At 35.4% G+C, this 6,548-nt stretch overlaps 1 long non-coding RNA gene across 1 annotated transcript; it reads right to left on the reverse strand.

The window, feature by feature from the left end:
* Window positions 1-721: 721 nt before the first annotated feature.
* Window positions 722-5,743, reverse strand: LOC107574817 (uncharacterized). Its single transcript, XR_001607736.1, has 4 exons — window positions 5,665-5,743; window positions 3,474-3,606; window positions 2,186-2,272; window positions 722-852 (listed from the first exon to the last, which is right to left on the reverse strand). It is a non-coding gene; the product is annotated as an uncharacterized lncRNA (long non-coding RNA).
* Between the last annotated feature and the right edge of the window lie 805 nt (window positions 5,744-6,548).

A 6,548-nucleotide genomic window follows, 5' to 3' on the forward strand; every position in this document is an offset into this window, starting at 1 on the left:
ACACACACACACACACACATACACACACACACACTCTCACTCTCACACACACACATTCCTGTATGACAGTCAATGTGAGGACCGAGTAAATTAACCTGCAAAATGAGGACCACCATTTCTGCCACAACTACAGGTAAATGTATATTATATTTTAACACTAGGTGTCTCCGTGATTCACATTTTCACCTTGGCTTATTTAAAAAACAAAGGAAAAGAACCAGCGTTTTACCAGCTGAGTGAGGACATTTTCATGGGGGCGCTATCGAGTTCGTTTCTGACTGGATTATTTTAAGTACATTATTTTTTTTATTTTTTTTTGTTGACAGCTCTAAGTCATTATTGAACTGAACTGAACTGAACTAACATCAGCTGAATTTCTCTGTTAATCACTATAAAGCTGCCTGAGAAATGCAAAAAAATTATAATAATTTAATTTAAATTAGATTAATAATTTTCAGACTGATGTTCAAAAACAGTCTACTTAAACGTTTATGTTCAATTCTTTAATTGGTGCAATTTGATGAACCAGTGACCAGCTCGGTTTAACAGAGAAATTAACACGAACAAGTGTCTAAACATGAAGGCCAACAGAACAACTGGACATGATTTGTAGCTTTTAAAACAGAAGCATTCGTGAAGCAGACCTCCTTTTCATAGCAACAATTGTATTGTAGACAAAGTTCTTAACATCCTTCCAAGATCGTTCCTTCGGGACCTTTTCCTCTTCTAGGCACTTCATGCAGTCTGCTTTTCCAGGAACTCTGCGCTCTGCCACAAACCTTGCTAGATGTTTGTTTACTGCGCTTCTCTCTTCTTCACACCATGGTCTCTTCACTGTTATCCTGGTTGTCTCTACAAATGACAAGACAGACAATAAAGATTGTATAACCATAAAAAACAGAGACCAAAATGTAGCTTTCTTAAACTGCTTTTGCTTGCACACGGTCACAGAAAGTAAGTGAATGCATGATTTGGTTGAAGCCTTTGGAATAACAAAATCCAAAGGAACATTGCAGAAAACAACAATTAAAAGGGTCATGACATTGGAAATCAAATTTGCCTTGAACTTTTAGCATATAAGAGGTCTTTGTACCATTAAAACATCCTGCAAGTTTCATAGCTTAAGATGTCCTCCTCATTACAAACAAAGCATTTATTTAATAAAGCTCCAAAAACAGCTTGTTTTGATATTGTGGGATCGGTGATGTCACGTGGGGAAATATATTTGCATATGACCCCCTCTAGAGCAAGACATCGACCAATAGCTATAAATCATCACACCATAGGCTCCGCCCACTGGCGTTCAGTCTCTTAACGGATGACAGTTGCCTACACTGGATGTCAGGGTCGACTCTGTTGGTGACCACACCACAAAGCAAAGTTACAATGATATTAAAATTTGTGTAATAATTTTTTTTGTTTGCATGTTCACACTGATGTTAAAATGACATTTTCTGATTTGTGACATTACTTTAAGTAATGCTAAAACTGCTGGTCACTTTCAGAAGTTGTAGTGATTCTTTATTTTCCAAGAAAGAATGTGAAACAAATTGGTTATGAGATTTTAATTTTTAATTATTTTAAAAAATCTTTTAAATTGATTTTATACACTAAGCAATATCGTATCGCATATTGCATTTTTTAACAAGGTATCGCATATCGCATTTTTTCTTCAATATCGCACATCCCTATTAACTATTAAGTTATTTTTTATTAATATCAACTTTAACAAACACACTGTAATTTGAAGTACTAAAATTATGTTTATAGGGTTGTTCTCCACTCTGATTGGACTGCTGGGTAAAAAGTGACAGTGATGAGTGCTGCGTTTGACTCAAAGTTGAACATTCTTCAACTCTCAGGGACTGATTAATAAATGCAGAGCGCTCAGTGCTAAATAGATGCTCAGGACCTCTTCACGCTGCTGGGGTTTTTTTTTTTAAATGCAGCGCTTCCATTGAAAGCAGTTAAAAAATATATGCTAGCCTTTTGGTGGACACACGGCCTAAATGTTTTTTTTTAAAACAGATTCAGTTAAAAGAATCATGAACCATGAGTTCAGTATCGTATACTACACTGAATCATGAGATGTGTATTATGCTCTTACTGTAAAGACAATTGTTCTAATAATCATTAGATTCATCAGTTATCAAAATTGTTAGTTGCAAAGATTTATGAAACCTACCCTTAGCTTTCCCCAGTTTTCTCTCTCTTTTCTTTTTCTTCTTTGGTGAGGAGGGCTTCTTGGCCCGGCTTGCTCCCTGCTCTTGATCTGCAACAGACAAACATTAGCACATGTTAGTTAGTGGATCCTCCGGTATTGTGGGATGTTCAATGTCCACCTGGGGTCCATTCTTCGTACGTCGCTAACTCCGTTAGCTGGATTTGACTGTTGATGATTTGGCTTGATCTTGGATTGTTTGGCTCATCCCGGAGTTGCCGTCATAGCAACAGATCTGTAAGCTTAAACCTGCTCAGGAGCAGCTTATTTCATGTAAACAGGATTAGATTGCATCTTTGGAAGCAGAATTGATACTTAAAATCTGTCCCAGACACTGCTACATTATTACAAGAGTACCCTACTGATACAGGGACAGTAATTTAAAATAATAATTAAAACATTAATTTGAAAATATAATAATGTTGTGTAGTCTATAATACTATAGACACAGCCAGTTTTACTCATTGAAATTTATGATAAAATAATTACTTATAATTGTGTTGGAGTCTTACACGCATGCTATACAGTTAATCTGAGCCGTGCATTAATTTGAGAGGTGACGGCTATAATGAGTGGCTTGGAGATGCAGATAACTTGATCTTGACTCTTAAGAAACTTTAATGCGGTCACATAACAAATCTGCTTCAAAGATAAAATTAAATGAATTGCTAATTGACATTGAAATAAAAATGTAAAGCCTGTACAAATACCAGAAATCGTGAATAGGTATAAATAATTGGAAATCATGTTAAAACATTTTTTTTAAATAAAATAAAAACAGTGCACATTTCATTTCTCTAACACGTATGCAGTTTTGTTTGCTTTGCTGTTTCCTTATAAAAGTCCAGAAATGTGTCAACTTTTTCGTCAGGTGTCTTTTTTAATGATATGATGTCATTACATTGCGGTCTTGCCACCAGCCAATCGCTGCATTGCTGATCGTGGTTTCGAGTATTGATACATCTGCCCTTTTCGGGGAACACGAAAACACACCGTAATCTAAGACAACTTAATCCAGATATTTTAATCAACTACACAAATTTGTTTGAAGAACCAAATTAACCAGAGATCAGTTATCACGAATTATAAGATCTGGCATTTTTCAAATCAGCTCAGATGTATTAAGCAACATATGAAGAACGGGCCCCTGTACTGAAGTGTACCCTTCACGGGCCCCTGTACCTGACAACACTAAAGCCTAGCCTAACCAGTGTTCATGGTTATTTGGACTTCATGAGAAACACCAGCTCACCTACTACATCTGAACCCCCATCCTCACTGCATTGTTCAGCTGCTTTCTGAGGGGAGAAGAGGTCAGCAACTCTTTTCTTTTTCTTCTTTGGTGAGGAGGGCTTCTTGGCCCCGGCTTGCTCGCTGCTCTTGATCTGCAACAGACAAACATTAGCACATGTTAGTTAGTGGATCCTCAGGTATTGTGGGATATTCAATGTCCACCTGTACTGAAGCGCTGATAATGACTAACAGTCTTTAACAAAAAGCAGACATTCTGTAAATGGACTTTATGCACAAATCACAAAAATACATGAATACATGAAATATATTTTACTCAATTAACAGATTAGATTAACAAAACAAAATAAACTAAATTGTGTGACAAGCAGTAGCCTATATGCGGAGTTTAGATTTATTTTTGCAACGCTCTCTCCACCACAAACAAGTTCACGGAAAAGGAAAGACAGCGGCATAAACTTGTATAAATTTTACTAGCTGAGCTTTTCCTAAACAACTGAAATGTGAGCAAATGAGTGGAATATGCTGAAAATATGACATACATTCAGACATTTAGGCAACTTTTTTTATTGCATTTAGCCTAAATGTCATACGAAACAAGGATGTAATTTTTTTTTGCTATCCTATATTAAAAATATGATATATAATACAATGGATATAAAGCACGTGATGAATGTTACAGTCTAGGAATGTTTAGATCAGTGTTTATTGATCTATTATCGCATGTTGATGCTAATAATGTGCCAAGCAATAAGAATTTAGTTTATAAAATTTCGGAATATTATTTATGTACTGTGTGGTAATACAAAGCATATGTGCATGAATGAAAGTACAAAATGTTTTTTGTTAGTAGGTAAAATTATTATTAGTGACTGCCAATACATGTACAGTATGTCTGTATGAAATATGCTACGCATTGCTTTGAAAAGTTGAATGCTTACAGCTTGATACATGTAATGCTAAACTTTTAAGCTTTTTTGTTATCGAGTAATTCTATTTGTTAACCAAAGAAGGTTAAACATTTTAATAAAAAATGTAAGTATTACAGTTGTTTTAAAACAAAAACACGTAACTATTCCATGTTTGACTCCAATTGAAAGAATAAGGAGTTTAATTTCTATTGTCTATGCTTTAAGGATAATAGGGATTTTAAGATGTAATTAACAGTTTGAATAATTAAGTTATTTATGGAGTAACTAAATTACTTGTCAGAGAGCAATTAGAAAAGTAATTTAAATGCAATATTGATCATGTAATTAGTAATTAATTACTTTTTGAAAGTAACTTAACCAACACTGCTCTTCACTAAACAAAATTCAACACTTGATAAGAGCAGTGTGAAAATGATTAACGCAAACTAATTTAAAGCATTAGCTTTGTCATCATGTTAAAGCACAAACTAATAAAATAAAATAAAATAAATTTACATTTCAACTACTGTCAGATAAAGTGGAGCCAAACCAATGTGTGCTTGCACCCCGTGTTGGCTACACGGTCTCTGGAGGGGGCGGAGCTCAGGTGGACGATAGTATCGGATATCACAATATTTTTAAGACGATCAGCGATAAAATATTTTTTCATATCACCCAGCTTTAGTAGAAAGATTGCTTTGTTCCTGTTAATATTTAAACTCTCAGGATCACATCTATTCATTTTACAATCCTGCTACAAGCCTTTTATTTAAAAAACCTAAATAAATAGACTAAAAAAACCTTTTCATTCAGCTGAGGAAGCTGGCGTTTTGAGTGGCATTTGCGCATCTTTTCATGTTGTGACTATATGCAACTGCAATAGAGGCATTTTGCAGTATTTAGGTTAGTGATTAATCGATTAATTGATCGTTAATTTACACGATAATCGAACATGGGAATTATTGAAAATGTACATCCCTAGCGCAATCCCACACCAAAATTCAGGACCTAATTAAAAATATATGCTATTGTACAGAGATTTGTGAAATAATTATCCATGACTTTTCCAAAACTTCCTGGGTTTATACATTTTTCTAAAACTTTTCCAGGCCTGGAAATTGCCGTTTTAAAATTCCGTGACTTTTCCATGTCCGTACCAACCCTGTAATGAACTCACCTACTTCAATGTCCACCTGTACTGAAGTGCTGATAGTGAAACACTAAAGCCTGGCCTAACCAGTGTTCATGATTATTTGGACTTCATGAGAAACACCAGCTCACCTACTACATCTGAACCCCCATCCTCACTGCATTGTTCAGCTGCTTTCTGAGGGGAGAAGAGGTCAGAACATCCGTCTGAAAAACAAAAAGTGACACCTCATCTTCTGAAGAGTAAAAAAGACAAAACAGCTGCTATTATTCTCAGATGATACAGGCCCAAACAAAAGATGTAAAAAAAAAAAAAAACAGTGTTAAATCTAAACATATTCTGATTAACTTTTAGATTCCCGTCAAATTTGTTTACAAATCATCATATGGTAATTTCATATATGTTACATCCACACAATCTTGTGGGCAAATTTATTAACAGTTTTATCTGTGTTGTTTTAACCCTTCCGTTTTATAAATTCTTTTGGCTGTTTTAAAACCAAATTAGGGACAGGGCTGCAAATAAGCTACCTCTCAACCCCTTGCTTAAATTACATCCGTTGCACTGCTTTTCTGTATCTGGCGCCAGGTTCACACACTGTTTGCAGTGCGTATGCGGTGCGTACTTTTTCCACACCCATGTTAACGGATCAAAGCATTAACACTGCACGCGGTTGCAGTCCAGCAATGCATTCCAGGAGCGGTGCGTCATTTGAAACTGCAAAGGGTCTACTTGTGTATAGTCATAATAAAAAAAATGTGCTTTTGTAAAATAAAGAAAATAAACAGGGTGCACTCTCTGTCGTCTCGGTCTCTGTCATCTCTCTTCACAGACACATAAATAAAACAACCTGAACCGCCACCAATACTTGCCTCAAAGACATGATAAATATATGCATAGAAAGCTTGAAATGAAGTGTCATGTCGAAAACAAATATTCTCTGATGAAGTAATCCGTATGAAACCAACGTGATGTCCACTTTTGCTCATCTAAACTCATATCTAATGTGACCATG

This window comes from Sinocyclocheilus grahami, unplaced genomic scaffold, assembly GCF_001515645.1.
Source record: "Sinocyclocheilus grahami isolate Dianchi unplaced genomic scaffold, SAMN03320097.WGS_v1.1 scaffold2352.1, whole genome shotgun sequence".
Lineage (NCBI taxonomy): Eukaryota > Metazoa > Chordata > Actinopteri > Cypriniformes > Cyprinidae > Sinocyclocheilus > Sinocyclocheilus grahami.